The sequence below is a fragment of the Carcharhinus amblyrhynchos genome, chromosome 4, assembly GCF_965287045.1.
Source record: "Carcharhinus amblyrhynchos chromosome 4, sCarAmb.v2.hapA, whole genome shotgun sequence".
NCBI classification, from domain to species: domain Eukaryota; kingdom Metazoa; phylum Chordata; class Chondrichthyes; order Carcharhiniformes; family Carcharhinidae; genus Carcharhinus; species Carcharhinus amblyrhynchos.
In genome coordinates, this window is record NC_137327.1 from 132,079,589 (window position 1) to 132,098,657 (window position 19,069).

Sequence of the window (19,069 nt, forward strand, 5' to 3'; positions counted from 1 at the left end):
CAGGTTGAAAGTCGCCTCGTAAGAGAGACAACACCTCTCCAGACTGCAACTGCCTCTTTAAAAAGAAGCCTAAAGAACATTCTGTCGCAGCACAGTTTGTACTTCAAAGATCCACCCAGCTCTCCCCCTAGCTCAAAACCAATTTCTCTTCCTTCCAGCGAGTGTGGGAGGTGTTTCTCTGGATGTTCCCAATGATTCAAATTCCTTTTTTAGTGTTTGCGATCATGTTGTCTGAAGTGTGCACCTCTTCATTTCTGTTTCCCAGTGAGCATGTTACGTTAGCTCACTGTGACATGGAACTCGTGGGCATTCGGGCCATGAACTGTTACGTGTTCGCCAACATTCTCCCTCCAAATCAGACCAGCACTTCAGCACTCAGGGCAAGCACAGGATAATGTGGAGATCGTTAAATTGTGGTCTGAACATTCACGGCTCAGGGGCAGACGGCGCCGTGGAACTCCCTCCCCAGGCAACACTCAGCAAAATCAATCGATCTGGTTTTTTCCGCTGTTAGAAACTCCCACTAAAAAGTTAAACATTCTTCACTGCGGTATAACCAGCAATGATCTGAATGATGTTTACAGGCCCTGAGAAATATTTTATGTATTTGGAATGTTATTAAATGTCACCATCATGTTTAGCAGTTTTAAATTAAAATTATTTCAGAGTTTGTTCATGGTATTTTAGCTTCTACCTTAACCCTGCGAGCGTGATCTTACTGGCCGAACACACCACACACTTCCACTGCAGTGAGGCCGGAGAATTTTGCACCCAGCCAAATCGACATTCACTGCTGCAGGATAGGAAAACCCAGCCGCAGGCAAGGTCAGAGAATCCGGCCCTGTTGCTCCGTCCTAATCTTTATTTGATTTGATTTATTATTGTCATGTGTATTGGGATACGGTGTAAAGTATTGTTCCTTGCACTATACAGACAAAACATACTGTTCATAGAGTGCAGAGGGGAGAAGGAAAGGAGAGAGTGCAGAAGATAGTGTTATAGCCATAGCTAGGGTGTAGCTTTTTGATGCATTTTGGAAGAACTAATGTAGGGGGGAGCTGTACAATAAATGGCAGGGCCATCAAGAGTATAGAAACACAGAGGGACTTAGGTGTGCAAGTCCACAAACCCCTGAAGGTGGCAGCACAGGCGGATAAGGTGGTGAAGAAGGCAAATGGTATGCTTGCCTTTATAGGATGGGGTATAGAGTACAAAAGCTGGAGTCTGATGTTGCAGCTGTATAGAACGCTGGTTAGGCCACATTTGGAGTACTGTGTCCAGTTCTGGTCGCCGGACTACCAGAAGGGCGTAGAGGCTTTGGAGAGAGTGCGGAGGAGGTTTACCAGGATGTTGCTTGGTATGGAGGGTCTTAGCTATGAGGAGAGATTGGGTAAACTGGGGTTGTTCTCCCTGGAAAGACGGAGAATGAGGGGAGACCTAATAGAGGTGTACAAAATTATGAAGGGTATAGATAGGGTGAACAGTGGGAAGCTTTTTCCCAGGTCGGAGGTGACGATCACGAGGGGTCACAGACTCAAGGTGAGAGGGGCGAGGTATAACTCAGATATCAGAGGGATGTTTTTTACGCAGAGGATGTTGGGGGCCTGGAATTCACTGCCAAGTAGGGTGGTGGAGGCAGACACACTGGTATCGTTTAAGAATTACCTGGATAGGCACATGAGCAGACTGGGAATGGGAGGATACAAACAAATGGTCTAGTTGGACCAATGCGCGGCACAGGCTTGGAGGGCCGAAGGGCTTGTTTCCTGTGCTGTACTGTTCCTTGTTCTTTTGCCCTTTGCTTAACATAAAGTGGGTCCATTCAAAAGTCAGCAAGGAAGACGCTGTTCTTGAGTTGGTTGGTACGTGATTTTGTCCTGTGTCAAAACAGATTGATTATTAGTGCTTTTCATCTCCTGGCTCTGTGCCTTGCCTTGCTTATAATGCGAGTGTGAAGTGTCTTGGGACGTTTCATTACTTTAAAAGGTGCTATATAAAGATAAATGGTTCTTGGTGCTTGGCTGTCTGTGAGAATTCTTTAGCATGATTGAGCTGCTTAGAGAACTTGAAGACATTACTGCAGCTCAAACTCCTGTTAAATAGCATCAGCGTTGCATGTTGAGAAGCTTGAGGTTCACGTCTCAGATCTCATGAGGGTTTTCGTTGACCACAAAATCCAGGCCAATTTATGTACCATATATGATTACACCCACTTAGCAGCTTATACACCAGATTGCATCTCTATTAGATCAAATTTGTCTCTGTCGACAGAGGGAATAGTTCCTCAGGCATTATTAGCCCTCCAGTGTCTTATCCACAATGGCACAGTAGTTGACACTGCTGCCTCACATTACTAGAGGCCCGGGTTCAAACCTAGTCCCAGGTGACTGTCTGTGTGGAGACTGCATGCTCTCCCCGTGTCTGCATGGGTTTCCTCCAGGTTCTCCCCCCACAGTACAAAGATGTAAGGGTTAGGTTGATTGGCCATGCTAAATTGACCCTTAGTGCCAGGGTGGTCAGTAGGGTAAATACGGCCTGGGTGGAGTTGTTGTCGAGGTGCAAGCTTGAAGGGCACTGTAGCGATGCTATGAATTGGCCGTTCCTCCTGAGTGAACTTGGACAGTGAAGTCGAAACTTTAGCACATCCCACTGGAAGGCTAGAATACTTCCAAATCTCTTCCCACTTAATGCCCACCAACTGCTGTTTTAAGCGAGCATACATGTCAAGAAGCTGAGACAGGTTCCTCATGAACACATCCAAATGGGCGTCCTTTGTCATTATTGGGACATCAGTGACAATTTGGCTGAGTGAGGTGCCGATGGCAGGAATCCCACGCAGTGAAACCTGGAAGGGAATAAAAGGGGCCTTTCCTCGATAAGGCTTCCACAGAACACCAAAGGGAAGTTTGTGCCTCTGCTGTTTGATGGTCTAATAGCCCAACTCCTTCTCATTATGAAACAGCCCCAATCCTCCAATGACCTTACTCGGTGCTGGGGGGGCGGTGGGGGGCTAACTCTAAGGTTCTTGGGACTTTGACCTTTCTCCCAAGTTTGCCTGTGTCCGTCAGACCAGCTGCCTGGCACAACGCATGTAAGACCCATCCTTTAAAATCAGTAGACAGTGTCAGCGGATCTGAGAGACAGTCGGTGCTTTTTTCAAGAGAAAAGGTACCAGTGGGGTGTGATTAGACGATCAGTAGGCAAAATTGCCTGCCCCCTCCTGGCTGGGATGACCCACCTTTCCCAATCAACAGCCCCCTCTTCCCCCCCACTCCAGGTTGATCCGTCTCCTAGCGAGTGCAGACGTACCTGGCCCTGCAGCCTCCTTTGACCCTCTTGCCACGCAATAGAAACCAGAGCTGGGCGGGGAAGCTGTCAGTGATGGAACAAGTGTATTGCGGGTCTATCAGAGAGTGCAGGGCATCCCTAATTTCCATGATCCCTTTAAATGCCCCCGTTATCAGGAGGAGTTAAAATCCAATCCAGTGGTGCATTGCCATTCAATTGGTAACCCATCTGGCCTCCGCGAACTCAATCATACCAGGCATCCCAGCTATTGGCCAGGTCCCCTGAGAGATGCCCTCTGCATTTTGATGGTGGGTGTGATGTGGAATTATTCAGCGCTCCTTGAAAAACTGAAGACATATTGCAACCCTGATTGCACCAAAGCTGAATCTTCACAGTAACTTGCTTTCACATGGTCTGATTTATTCATTACACATTCCAGCAAGTATCGATCCAAACGCTCCATACAAACCACCAGCAGCAAAGCTTCACACGTTGCTACTCTTCTCTGTAGAGCTCTCTCCAAGAGAGTTTAGTTGCCTGGAACTCTTGTTCCTGGTATAATGAAGCAACGTCACACTAAAAACAGTTTGCTGAACTAGACTTAGCCTACTGTCAGCGGGGTAAGCAGTGGGAGATCTTTTGTCCTTTGGAATCACAGTACAATCTCTGCAAATCTTTTGATTCTTGCATTACTCTGAGGCAGCAGTGTTCCAGGGAAGGCAGCTGGAGTGATTAGTATTACTGGATTTTAGAAGCAACAAGATATGTGGGGTGAAGTTTTTCGGACGGGTGAGTGGGTATAAGTGATCTGTCAAAAATCACTAGGGGTGGCACAGTGGTTAGCATCGCTGCCTCAGAGCACCAAGAAAACCCAGGTTTGATTCTCGGCTTGGGTCACTGTCTGTGTGGAGTTTGTACACTCTCCCTGTGTCTGTGTGTGTTTCCTCCCACAGCTCAAAGGTGTGTGGGTTAGGTGGATTGACCATGCTAAATTGCCTCTTAATGCCAGGAGACTAGTTGAGATAAATGCATGTGATTATGGGGTAGGGCCTGAGTGGGATTGCAGTCGATGCAGACTCAGTGGGCCAAATGGCCTCCTTCTACGCTGTAGGATTCTATGATTCAAAAAGAGACGAGTTTGATTACCCGCGCAAAAGATTCTTATTAAAATCTGTAACAAGAAAAACACAAAACAGGAAGCCTTTCAGTGATAATGGTGCATGTTTGTAAAAAAAAAGCCATGTTTGCTATTTCAAACTGGGTCAATTGAAAATGAAATATTTTAGATTCTAAGCTATATATAATCATCATTTCATTAGAAATTGTAGTTTATTGTGCATATAAGATGGATGCAAATCGCTGTGGAAGATGGAGTCATCAGTACTTCAGGTTGTTTGTTTTGGTCGTGACAGGAGAGGTCAGTGGTAAACAATCCTTTTTTTTATTTGTTTGTGGTATCACTGACAAACTCAGTATTAATTGCCCTGGAGGAGGTGGTAGTGAGTTGTCTTTGTGAACTGCTGCAGTCAGTACAGTATAGGTCCACCCACAATGCTGTGAGGAAGGAAGTTTCAAAATTTGGTCCCATTGATAGTGAAAGAGCAATGCTATATGTTTTAATTCACTCGTGGGACTCGTGGCTGGGCCTGCGTTTATTGCCCATCCCTGGATGCCTGAGGGCAGCAGAGGGTCAACCATTTTGCTGTGGCTCTGGAGTTACGTGTCGGCCAGACTAGGTCAGGGTGGCAGACTTCCTTCCCTAAAGGACATTAGGAAAACAGATGGGTTTTTCTGACAATTAACTGTCTTCATAGTCATCAGATTCTTAATTCCAGATTTTTTTATTGAATTCAAATTCCACCATCTGCTGTGACGGGATTCGAACCCAGGTCCCCAGAACATTAGCTGAGTTTCTGGATTAATAGTCCGGTGATAATACCACTAGGCCTCCCTGCCTAGGCCAACAGCCCCAAGTTATGTATGTGGCTTGGAAAAATATTTGCAGCTGTTGGTGTTAACATGCATCTCCCCTTCTAGGTGGTAGAGTTTATAGGTTTGGAAGCTGCTGTCTAAGGACCCTCAGTGATTTGTTGAGATGCACCATGAGATGGCACACACTGCTGCCACCATGTGCCAGTGAATAAAGATTTAAGATGGTGGATGAGATGCCAATCAAGCGAGTTGCTTTGTCCTGGCTGGCGTTGAACTTTGTGAGTGTTGTTGGCTTTGCACCCACTGAGGCAAGTGAGGGAGGAGGTGATGGCCTCGTGGTATTATCACTTTTAATCCAGATACTCAGCTCATGTTCTGGGGACTCAGGTTCAAATCCTGTCACCACAGATGGTGGAATATGAATTCAATTTTTAAAAAACCTGAAGTTAAAAATCCACTGATGACCATGAAACCATTGTCGGAAAAACTCATCCGGTTCACTCATGTCCTCTTGGGAATGAAATCTCCCATCCTTCCTGGTGTGGCCTACATGTGACTTCAGAGCCACAGCAATGGGGTTGACTTTCAACTGCCCTCCAAGGGCAAATAGGGATGTGGTATTAAATTCTGGCCAGCCAGCGATACCCATGTCCCACAAATCATAGAATCATAGAAACCCTACAGTGCAGAAAGAGGCCATTTGGCCCACTGAGTCTGCACCAACCACAATCCCACCCAGACCCTACCTCTATATCCCTACATATTTACCCGCTAATCCCTCTAACCTACACATCTCAGGACTGTAAGGGGCAATTTTTAGCTTGGCCAATCAACCTAACCTGCACATCAGCTTCGTGACTATCACTGCTAGCTGTGCAGATACATGGATTTGGGCCATTGTCTGTGGGAGTTTGCACGTTCTACCTGTGGTTGCATGCGTTTCCTCCGGGTGCTCTGGTTTCCTCCCAGACCCCAAAGATGTGCTCTTAGGCTGATTGGTGTAACAAATTGTCCCTAAATTATTCTCCCCTGAGCCTGGTTTCCAATGGGGGTACCATAAGTCAAGGGAGGTGTAGGAAAAATGCTTTGTTAAGATGGCGGCGCAGGCTCGTTGGGCCGAAGGGCCTGTTTCCCCTGCTGTGTTGGTCTTTGTTTATCATTGGACTGTGGGAGGAAACTGGAGCACCCGGAGGAAACCCACGCAGACACAAGGAGAATGTGCAAACTCCACACAGACAGTGACCCAAACCGGGAATCAAAGCCAGGTGTCTGGAGCTGTGAAGAAGCAGTGCTAACCACTGTGCTAATGTGCCGCCCAATGAATTTAAAAAAATTCAATGGAAAGCATATCGTCACACTCCTGACTTCTGCCACAAATAGTGGGAAGGCTTTTGGTAGGCAGCGTGAAAATCAGGATGTGAGCTATTCATCTCAGAAATTCCCAGCCTCTGACCTCCTAGTTCCTGGTCTATGGTGAGCCCCATTGATGTAGACAATGGAGGAAAAACAAAGTCATGAATCAAGGCTGTTTGGAGTAGCTTTGTGCAGCAGACTAGTGAGTGTAAGTATGTTGGGTTCTGACCAGACAATTCTGATAAAACACCGGTCACAAACTTAGTGAGTTACACCAACCACCTGAACTTATATTGCGCCTTTAACATCCCTAAAATCCCAAAGTATTTTGCAAGTCAAGTGCAACATGGTTAGGAGATGAGAACAAAGTCCTGCGTAAAATGAGAAGTGGAAAGCGAAAGGAGTTCAGAAAAGGAGATTTTGTTGAAGCTTTTGCCAATTGTAAGTCTTCAGTGGCCCGTTCACTCAGCTGAGTTTCAAAATAAAGATGTCCCCTAACTCCACAGAAGCCTCGGTCGATCCATTTCCCCCACTGCCTCCTCATCTCCCCAAGTGCCCTCTAACACAGTGCCCCTTCCTGGGCATCCGCAGAGGTCCAGTCACATTTCTCGATTGTTAGTGTTAATTTTTCACCCTGTTATAGGTTAACAAACTGAGCCCCTGGAGGGCCGCACATCACCTGGTGTGTTAGCCTTCGATTAATGACTTCCACTGACGCAAGAAGTCTTCAGGCCACAGAAGGAGCTGTCTGGTACGATTAGTATCATTTGAATTCTCGCTGACCTCCTGCACTCATGTGTTGACTTGAGAGTCACAGGAACAACAGGGGAGCTAACAAATGGAAGGCTGCTTTTGTGTTCACCTGAACTCCAATTACTCCAGAAAATGCTGGAAAATCTCTACAGGTCTGACAGTATGTGTGGAGCGGGAGAATAGAACTGACACTTCAAGTCTGCCAGACTCAAAATGTTGGTTCTATTTTCTCTCCCCAGATGCTGTCAGACCTGCTGAGATTTTCCAGCATTTTCTGATTTTATTTCAGGCCCCAGCATCCTTGGTATTTTACTTTTATTTTACTCCTAAACCCCAGTTACTCCAGTTAGCCTTCAAATCCGGCTATTCTTGCGTTCCAGCTCTTCCACAGCTTGAGCTGGAATGAAGCATCAGTCAGTCAGTATCACCCATTCCTGGATGCTAGAGTGTCGTTTTTCACCGTGTTCAAACAACGGCTAACGTTTTTAATCAGGCAGTTGAGGTTGGCCTTCTTGAATATGAACTCCCTGATTAAGGGCCAGATTGATGGTCCAATCAGGGAATCCCATGCTCTGCGCTGAAACAGGAGTGTCAGTTCCTCTGGCACTCCGGATGGAGATTGCAAACTGAGAGCACTCTGTACAGTGTTGTTGGACCTGGTAAATAAAGGAATTTTGGTGAAGGGACTTCCCCTCTGAGAACTTATCACACTATGATTTCAATTTGATTTATTATTGTCGAATGAATTAATATACAGTGATAAGTATTGTTTCTTGCACACTATATAGACAAAGCAGACTGATCATAGAGAAGGAAACAAGAGTGTGCAGAATGTAATGTTACAGTTACACCTTGGGTGTAGGGAAAGATCAACTTAATGCGAGGCAGGTCCATTCAAAAGTCTGACGGCAGCAGGAAAGAAACTGTTCTCTAGTCGGTTGGTATGTGACTTCAGATTTTTGGATCTTTTTCCCGATGGGAGAAAGTGGAAGAGAGAACATCCAGGATGCGTGGGTTCTTTGATTATGCTGGCTGCTTTGCCGAGGCAGTGTAGACAGAGTCAATGGGTGGGAGGCTGGTTTGCGTGATGGATTGAACTACATTCACGACCTTTTGTAGTTTCTTGCGGCCTTGGGAAGAGCAGGAGCCATACCAAGCTGTGATACAACCAGAAAGAATGCTTTCTATGGTGCATCTGTAAAAGTGGTGAGAGTCGTAGTTAACATGTTAGTCTTCTGAGAAAGTAGAGGAGTTGGTGGGCTTTCTTAACTATAGTGTTGGCAGATCTCAGCCAATTCCTGTGGTCTAGTATTAAGAGAGCGTCTCAGTTAGTAAGGTTGTTTAAGAACCGTGATAATCAAAGCTTTATCTGGCGACAGGTTAACACAGCGATGCACAACCCTCTCCCATATCACTGTGTTTTTTTCATTCTCAGTCATGTGGGGCCAAATTTCAATTCTTTTCTCACTGAGTATATTTTGGAAAAATGGGTTTGGTGGAACATTAAATATGAATTTCAACAAAATGCTGCTGTATAAAGAGAACAACTTGCTCTGCAAGATAATACATTCAAGCAATAATAATTTTAACAATGAGTAATGAATAAAGATGACAATCAGCATGAGAGAATGGGTGTATCAACCTCAAGGTGTGCACTCACTTACGCTCACCCACTGTGAGAGTGGATGAATTTATGTGTTGGTGTGTCGGGGTGGGAGAGGGGTGAGGTTGAATGAGAATTCTGAGACTAGGAGGAGCCGGACACACACACAATTTCCCCTCTCTCTTCCCTCACACACACACACATTCTCCCCTCTCTCATACATACACATTCCCCATCTCACACCCACTCACAGTCACCCCATCTGTCACACAATCACACTCTCCCCATCTCACATACACTCTCCACCTCTTATATACACTCACACTCTACCCTTGTTCACACACTCTCACACTCTCCCCACTTCACACATAGTCACACTCTCTCCACGTCACACACACTCCCCCTATCTCAGACACACTCTCCCCATCTCACATACACTCTCACTCTTCCCTCTCTCACACACAGTCACATTCTCCCCATTTCACACACACTTCCCCATCTCTAAAACACACTCCCCATCTTACACACACACACTCCCCCCATTTCACACACACTCTTCCCTCCCTCACACACACTCGCACTCTCCCCTCTCACACACACTCAGTAGGCTTTATTATATGTCCACTGATGTTTGGTGGGCTGAATCCAGAAAGATCACAGATCACAATGGAGACCTGGGCCACTGGTTGAGCAAGCTTGTCTTATACCACCTCAATCTTAGAAGTGGTGCTATTTCAGTAACCTCGTTGGCTGTTCAGTGTAAAATTGCATTCATCCAAATCTATGCTGGCCATAAACCTACTAAGCATTCTTCATCCATGACACCTTGTTCTCTGACCTAACTTGATTCCATTTACAACAAAGTCTTGATTTTCAAATTCTCTCCCTTTGTTTTTAGATCGTGGCAGGATCTTGGCCTTTCTCTGTAGCCTCCTCTAGTTCCAACGACCCTTGGAGTTCGCTGTGTTTGTTCAATTCTGGCCTCTTGTACATCTCCTATTTTTATCGCTCCATTATTGGCAGCTGTGTCTTGAGCTACCTAAACCCTCAGTTCAGTAATTCCCTCTACAAGTTCTCCACCTCTCTTCACTTCTTTAAAACCTACCTCCTTACCCGTCCTGATACCTCCTTATGTGGCCTACTGTCATATTTTGCTTGCTAATTGCTCTTTGTGAAGCATCTTTGGACACTTTGCTTCGTTACAGGTGCTAAGTGAATACAAGTTGCTGTGAGTAGGAGATTGCCGCCTCAGGGGGAATGTAGAATGCTTCTAATAATGTGGTTTGATTGGGCTGCTTGGGAACGAGCCCCAGCAAATCTAAATAAAGCCACAGGCAACTGCATCTCACAGTTTTTGAGGCTGGCAGTGGAGAGGCTGAGTAAATCATGCTGCCCACACAGGTCATTAATACAGTTTCCCACAAAGTGCCAACTTTCTCCAACTTGGGTGATGGCCCACTGCCAGAAGTCAAAGTTGTGTTTTGTGGCTTTTGATCAATTGTGCTTTTCGCGAGGCTTGCATGTCTGTTTTTTTATTATTCATTCATGGGACATGGGCGTCGCTGGCTGGGCCAACATTTATTCCCCATCCCTAGTTGCCCGAGTGTGGTTGAGAGCCAACCACATTGCTGTGGCTCTGGAATCACATGTAGGCCAGACCGGGTAAGGGTGGCAGATTTCCTTCCCTAAAGGACATTCGTGGACCCGATGGGCTTTTCCTGACAATCAACAAAGATTTTATGGTCATCTCAATTCCAGACGTTATTTACGGAATTCAAAATCCACCATTTGCCGTGGATGGGTTTTGAACCTGGGTCCCCAAAACATTCGCAGAGTTTCTGGATTAATAGTTTAGCGATAATTCCACTAGACCATCGATGCTGCTGAACTGAGGCCACCATGTAAATTGTCTGAATGATACATGTGCATGCCATCTCTCATGCACATGTTCACCACCGTTTCTAGTGGGGATTGGGAGGGCATTGAGATTCTTACCCATGCCACCCAATTTCAGGTTTAGTTAAGGTTGATTGGTTAAAAGTCTCTGCAAGGGGAAAAAAAGGGCTCATTTTGGGGAAAATGCTGGAAAATCTCGGCAGGTCTGACAGTATCAGCAGAGCAAGAATAAAGCTAATGTTTTGAACGTTGGTTCTCTCTCCATAGAAGCCATCAGATCTGCTGAGATTTTCTAGTGTTTTCTGTTTTTGTTTCAGATTCCAGTTTCAGCAGTAATTTGCTTTTAGCTGATTTCTGGGCTGTTGTTTTATATCTTCTGTCAAGCGGCTCAGCAACAGAAATGGGGAATGGATGTTTGCCTTGCTCTCCCAGTTAAGGATTAGTGTGCCACAGGAGCAGCGGGGAACCTGAAGAAGGAAGAAAAATAATAGTACTGGAAAGAGTGTTTGATAGAACATGATTTCAGAACTAATCTAGGAATAACGGAGGAAACTGATGACCAGACCCAAGGAACATCCTTGGCTAACAGATCTAGCAACTCAAGGCTGGGCATCCATGATATGGTGTGGGCCATCATCAGCAGCAGCAGAATATAAGATCTTTAAATGATCTGCAGGGAAATGTAGGTGGTCTGATTAGTAAGTATGCAGATGACACAAAAATTGGCACAGTTGCAGATAGTGATGAGGATTGTCAAAGGATACAGCAGGATGTAGATAGACTGCAGATTTGGAAAGAGAAATGGCAGATGGAGTTTAATCCCAGACAAATGCGAGCTGATGCATTTTGGAAGATCAAATTCAGATGCGAATTATACAGTAAATGGCAGAAACATGAACATACAGAGGGATCTGGGCGTACAGGTCCACGGATCTCTGAAAGTGACAACACAGGTGGTTAAGGCGGACAAGAAGACGTACAGCATGCTTGCCTTCATTGGCCAAGGCATCGAGTTGGCAAGTTACGTTACAGCTGTAAAACTTTAGTGAGGCCACATTTGGAATATTGTATGCACCTCTGGTCTCCACACTACCAGAAGGAGAGGGTGCAAAGAAGGTTCACCAGGAGGTTGCCTGGTCTGGAGAGTTTTGGGCATGAGGTGAGGTTGATAAACTCAAATTGTTTTCACTGGAAAGACGGATGCTAAGGGACGACCTGATAGAAGTCTACAAAATTGTAAGAGAGGGTGGATAGTGAGAGGCTTTCTCCCAGGATAGAAAGGTCGACTACAAGAGGGCACAGGTTTAAGGTTGGAGGTGGTACATTTAAGGGAGTTGTACAGGGAAAGCTTTTCACACGGCCTGGAACGCGCTGCCAGTAGAGGTAGTGGAAGCAGATACATTAGCAATGTTCAAAGTGTATCTTGATAGAAACTTGATTGGGAGGTGAACAGAGAAATAGAAACCATGTGTTGGCAAAGGCTTTGTTGGCTGAAGGGTCTGTTCCTGTGCTGTAATGTTCTCTGTTCTTTGAATCCCCCATTATCAACATCATGGAGGTTACCATTAACCAGAAACTGAATTGGACTAGCCATATAAATACTGTGTCTACCAGAGCAGATCTAAGGCCAGGAATTTTGTGGCGAGTGAGTAATCCTCTGACTGCCCAAAGCCTGTCCATCATCCAAAAGGCACAAGCCAGGATTGTAATGGCATACCCTCCATTTTCCTAGATGAGTGCGACTCTAACAACACTCAACAGGTTTGATATCCAGCAGGACAAAGCAGCCTACATGATTGATACCCCTTCCACAGTCATTCCATCCCTCAACCACAAGTGGTAGTTGTGTGTGCCACCTGCAAGGTGATTGCAGGAACTCATCAAGGTTCCTTTGGCAGCAACTTCTAAACCTCTGACCACTACCAGCTAGAAGGACAAGAGCAGCAGATACCTGGGAACACTACTGCCTGGAGGTGTCTCTCCAAGTCACTCCCAATGCTGAACCCGCCTGACAAAAATGGGAATAAAAGATTCTGGTCAAAGAAACCAAGGAAATGGTGAGGCAGGCGTAAAGTAAATTTGAGACCAAAACCAAACCAGCTATGATTTTATTAAACGGTGGAGCAGGTTCGAATTGCTGAATGACCGATTCCATGTCCTATTTTCCCATCTCAGTTCTACCTCCTTATCTCCTGAAGATACAGAGGTAAATATTCCTCTTGTCTACCCTGCCAGTTGTTTAGTTTAGTCTAGTAGATAATTTACTAGTGTCACAAGTAAGCCTACATGAACACTGCAGCGAAGTTACTGTGAAAATCCCCTCGTCACCACACACTCTGGTGCCTGTTTGGGTACACCGAGGGAGCATTTAACATGGCCAATGCGCCTAAACCAGCAAGTCTTTTGGACCATGGGAGGAAACTGGAGCACCCGGAGGAAACCTATGCAAAGAAACATAGGAACTAGAAGTAGGAGTAGGCCATTTGGCCCTTCGAGCCTACTCCACCATTCATTTTGATCATCAGATTCAATATACTGATCCCCCCTTCCCCTCAAATCCCTCGATCTCTTTAGCTCCAACAGCTGTATCTAATTTCTCCTTGAAATCAGGCAACATTTTGGCCTCAACCGCATTCTATGGTAGTGGATTCCACACATTCACCCCCTTTGGGTGGAGAAATTTTCCCTCACCTCAGTTTTAAAAGCTTTGTCCCTTATCCTCAAACTAAGACCTCTAGTTCTGAACTCTTGGGGCACTTTTTCTGAATCTACCTCACAAGGAGAATGCGCAGACTCCGCACAGATAGTGACCCAAACCGGGAATTGAACCAGAGACCCTGGCGCTGTGAGGCAGCTGTGCTCCGCCACCGTGCTGCCCATAAACTGGTGGGACAGACTGACTGGCCGTCATAAAACCTGCCAGGTTGTAATCCCAGTGAAATCGTCACGTGTAACCGATTACAGAGGAACGGATTTACTCATGTAAAAACACCAATAAAAACTGACTCCCTTTCTCGTCCCTCCAAACCCTTTCCCCCTGACAATCCATTGAATTTCCCATCTGCCTGAAGCACAGGCTGAGCTGAGAAAAGCAAATGAAGTAGGGGCTATGCACCATTGAAGAGGTTTTGCTAATTGGACAGCCCGTCAGACATTATGTCACTGAGCAATGACCCCGGTTGTGTGATGCAGTTCAGCCTTTATTGCCCTTGTCATTTATAGCTGATTAAACAACACTGCCAGCTACCAGTTCACCGGAGCCTGCGTGCTTGATCTCGTAGCTGGCGGCCTGGAGAACGAGAATCATTTCACTGATGCTCCAGCTGACAGTTGAAGAGGAGGGTGGAAGGACTGGAAAGGAACATGTTTGACACAAAGACTGCTTAGCACAAAAGAAAACCACATCCCCTTGAAGTGTAAAAAGAACAGTTTCTGAGATGATTGGGTGCAGCAAATGTGTACCAGTGAAGTTGAGATTATGAAACAGTGTTGGAAAGTGTTAGAGTTTAGAAGAATGAGGGGAGATCTCATTGAGACGTATAAGATGATGAATGGGATGGATAGGATAGAGGTGGAGAGACTCTTCCCGCTCAAAAAAGACAGTAGGACTAGGGGGCACAGCCTCAAGATAAAGGGGAGGCGGTTTAGAACGGAGTTGAGGAGGAACTTCTTCACTCAAAGGGTGGTGAATCTCTGGAATTCTCTGCCCGTTGAAGTGGTGGAGGCTGCCTCGCTAAATATTTTTAAGAAGCGGGTTGATGGGTTTTTGATAAGAGAAGGGATTAAGGGTTATGGGGAGAGGGCGGGAAAGTGGAACTGAGCCACGACAGATCAGCCATGATCTTATTGAATGGCGGGGCAGGCTCGAAGGGCTAGATGGCCTACTCCTGCTCCTATTTCTTATGTTCTTATGTTCTTATGAAGGAGACAGATAGGGTAGAGGTGGAGAGGTTCTTCCCGCTCAGAAAGTTCAGCAGGACTAGAAGGCACAGCCTCAAGATAAGGGGGGGGCGCAGTTTAGAACAGAGTTGAGGAGGAACTTCTTCACTCAAAGGGTGGTGAATCTCTGGAATTCTCTGCCCGTTGAAGTGGTGGAGGCTACCTCGCTAAATATATTTAAGTTACGGGTAGATAGGTTTTTGGTAGGTAAGGGGATTAAGGGTTATGGGGAGAAAGCGGGAAAGTGGAACTGAGCCACTTCAGATCAGCCATGATCTTATTGAATGGCGGGGCAGGCTCGAGGGGCTAGATGGCCTACTCCTGCTCCTATTTCTTATGTTCTTATGTTCTTATTTCTTATGAAAGATTTGAGTCCCCCACAGGTAGAATCTGCTGGAATCCCCATAAGACTTCAGAGCGGAAGTAGGCCATTTGACCCATCAAATCTGTTCTGCCATCCAATGAGGGTGGCACGGTAGCATGGTGGTTAGCATAGCTATCTCACAGCACCAGGTTCAATTCTGGCCTTGGGTGACTGTTTTGAGTTTGCACGTTCTCTCCATGTCTGTGTGGGTTTCCTCCGGGTGCTTTGGTTTCCTCCCACACTCAAAAGATGTGCGGGTTAGGTGGATCGGCCATGCTAAATTTTTCCTTAGTGTGCCAAGATATGAGATTATAGAACAAGGAACACTACAGCGCAGTACAGGCCCTTCAGCTCTCAATGTTGCACCGACCAGTGGAACCAATCTAATGACCCTCTAACCTAAACTATTCCAATGTTATCCATATGCCTATCCACTGACCATCTGAACGCCCTTAAAGTTGGCGAGTCCACAACTGCTGCAGGCAGGACATTCCACGCCCTTACTACTCTCTGAGTAAAGAACCTACCTCTGACATCCGTCCTATAATTATCACCCCTCAATTTAAAGCTATGTCCCCTCGTGTTAGCCATCACCATCCGAGGAAAAAGGCTCTCACTGTCCACCCTTTCTAAGCCTCTGATCATCTTGTATGCCTCAATTAGGTCACCTCTTAACCTTCTTCTCTCTAACAAAAACAACCTCAAATCCCTCAGCCTTTCCTCATGAGACCTTATAGAGATAGGAGCTGGGTGGGCTGCTCAGGTGGAGACTCAATGGACCGAATGGCCTCCTGCACTGTAGGGATTCAATGATTCTATAAAATCATGACTGGTCTGATAAAATAATCTTCAATTCCACTTTCCCGCCTTATCCCCATAACCCTTGATTCCCTTACGGATTAATAACCTGTCTATCTCAGCCTTGAACATACTTGATGACCCAGCCACTATACAGCTCTCTGCGGTGAAAAATTCCACAGATTTACTTCCCCCTTGAGAGAAGAAACTCCTCCTCATCTTATGTGGGCAATCCCTCACTCTGAGATTTTGCTCTCTGGTGCTGGACCCTCCCACATGGGGAAACAACCATCCGGAATCAGTCAAACCCCTTAAGGATACTATATGTCTCAATAAGGTCACTGCTCATTCTTCTAAACTCCAGTGAGCGCAGGACCAACTTACTCAACCTCTCCTCATTAGAAAAACCACCATTTTAAATTTGGTTCCAGACGACTGGGTTTCTTGGATCTTGGGAAACCCATCAGTTGGAGGAGGACAGCCTGTTGGCCGTAGGAATTAAGTGCTTTTCTCAGTACCTGCCTCATCAGCCCCGGGAGAGTTTCTATGATTCCTTTCCATGAGACAGCAAACAAGAATGGAAAAACCCAGCCCTAAACTTTTGCTTGGCTATGTTGGTGTCGCTGCTTAAAATGGGTGCTTGGTAAAAAGCCCTCTGTCCCACTGCCAAATCATCAGCGTGCCTGCACTGAGTTAAACCGATGAGTCTGTAATGCATGTTAACTGCAGGTGTATTTACAACAGACGGAACAGCTTTTTATCTACTCTCCACCTTGGAAAGACAATTCCCCGTGGTGATGGCTAGATGGACATGCTAGATTCCATGCAAAATGTGAATGGCATCTTGGTAGGGGTGTCAATACTGCTTGCTGATTGTGCTGGTGTGACTGAAAGACGTGCTGGGTAGGTGCATTGGCCATGGTAAATTCTCCCTCAGTGTACCCAAATAGGTGCCAGAGTGTGGCGACTAGAGGATTTTCACAGTGACATCGTTGCAGTGTTAATATAAGCCAACTTGTGACACCAATAAATAAACTTCAACTCAGCATCACTGAAAGCAGGACAGGTTGAGATTGGGATGACCCCAAGAAAACATCCAACAGATGCATTCAATATATTAATAATGTCATTAGGTTTACCATCTAACTTACCTTCGAGTTTTTGTACAGGTTATTTGCAAACTCCAAACAGACATAACCCGAGACTGAAATTGAACTCAGGTCCCTGGTACTGTGAGGCAGCAGTGCTAACCACTGTGCCATTGTGTCGCCCTTAATAGCTGGCCATTTCAGTATTGGCTGCAAACTAGTGGGTGCACGTAAGTTAAAAGGACTGGAATCCTCCATAGTACAGAGTGCTCTCTTTGAGGTTTGGGGCAGATTTTGAGAGGCAATAATAATTTGACCACTGCTTTTTAAATTTTATTATTTTCTATTAGCCTGGACAGCATTGGTGAACACTCAAATTAGCACACAAATCTTTTTAATAAAAATTACGCTTTACTTAGGAAAGCATGGAGGACTTATTGCCCAAGATGTTCCATTGCATGTGTCATTGGTTAAGCTGAGAGTCAAATCAATTGACTTGGAGCTACCTGGCTGCAAGTAATTAAAAATGAAATATTGACAGGGCAGCACAGTGGTCAGCACTGCTGCCTCACAACTCCAGGTACCCAGGTTCAATTCTGGCCTTGGGTGACTGACTGTGTGGAGTTTGCACATCCTCCCTGTATCTGTGTGGGTTTACTCCCTCAGCAATTCTCGCACCCATCAGCACTTATCTCAGGCCTGAGATCCCAGTGATCCTGGGCCTTGGGTGCGTGTTTTGCCAGCAGCAGTCACCACATCCCCAACTCAATGAATAGCTGCCAAACATTGGCCAGCCATTCTTGACTGGCATGTCAGGTATTGGATTATAATTCAGGTCAGAAGCTCCAAAACTCCTTATGAAGTCCGCCTGGATCGTAAGTTTTACAGTTTGAACTTGGCTAGGGTAAGCATGAGATGTTTCACTCCAGCTACGATTCAACTGATCTACTGGGAGCTTTTATCAAGCAAAATTTATTTAAGGATATACAGTTACAGGATCACAAAATATAACAGTGCATTGAGACAACACCAAAGCATTAAAGGCCCTGACCTGTCTACCTAATCCTGCTTACTAGTACTTGGCCCATAGCCTTGAATGTTATGATGGGCAAAGTACTCATCCAGGAATTTTTTAAAGAATGTGAAGCATCCCACCTCCACCACTCTCCCAAGCAGCGTATTCCAGACTGTCATCACCCCCGGGTAAAAATGTTTTTCCTTAAATCCCCACTCAACCTCCCACCCCTCACTTTTAACTTGTCGTAACTGACCCTTCAACAGAGTGAAACAGCTGCTCCCTATCCACCCTATCCATGCCTCTCATAATCTTGAACACCTCAATTAAGTCACCCCTCAGTCATCTTTGCTCCAAAGGAAACAACCAACCTCTCTTTATATCTTAAATGTTCCATTCTTGACAACATCCTGGTAAATATCCTCTTCCAGTGCAATCACATCCTTCCTATAATGTGGCGACCAGAACTGCACACAGCACTCCAGCTATGGCCTCACCAAAATTCTACACAACTCAATCATGACCTCTGCTTTTGTAATCTATACCCTGACTGATAAAGACAAGTGTGCCACATGCCTTTTTCACCACCCTCTTTACCTGCCTTTCAACCTTCAGAGATCTATGGACAAACACCCCAAGGCCCCATTGTTCCTTGGAACTTCCCAGTGTGAGACTTTTCATAGTACACTCCCTAATCAAATTATTCCTTCTAAAGTGTATCACCTCTCACTTTTCAGGGTTAAAAATTCCATCTGTCATTTTTACGCCTATTTGATCATCTCGACTGTAACCTAAGACGTTCAACCTCACTGTTAACCGGCCAATCTTTCTGTCATCAGCAAACTTACTGATCCTACCCCACACATAGTCATCTATATCATTTATATTAATGACGAACAATAGGGGGCCCAGCAAGAAACCCTGTGGTACACCACTGGTCACTGTCTTCCAGTCACTAACGCAGCCATCTGTCATCATCCTCTGTCTCCTACCGCTAAGCCAATTATGAAATCACCTTATCAGATGATCCTGTAACCCGT

The 19,069-nt window shown here is 45.6% G+C and overlaps 1 protein-coding gene across 1 annotated transcript in view; it reads left to right on the forward strand.

Annotated features, from left to right (window-relative positions):
* Positions 1-19,069, forward strand: part of LOC145342711 (NALCN channel auxiliary factor 2-like) — a 413,750-nt gene that overhangs the window by 235,980 nt on the left and 158,701 nt on the right. The window lies entirely within an intron of this gene.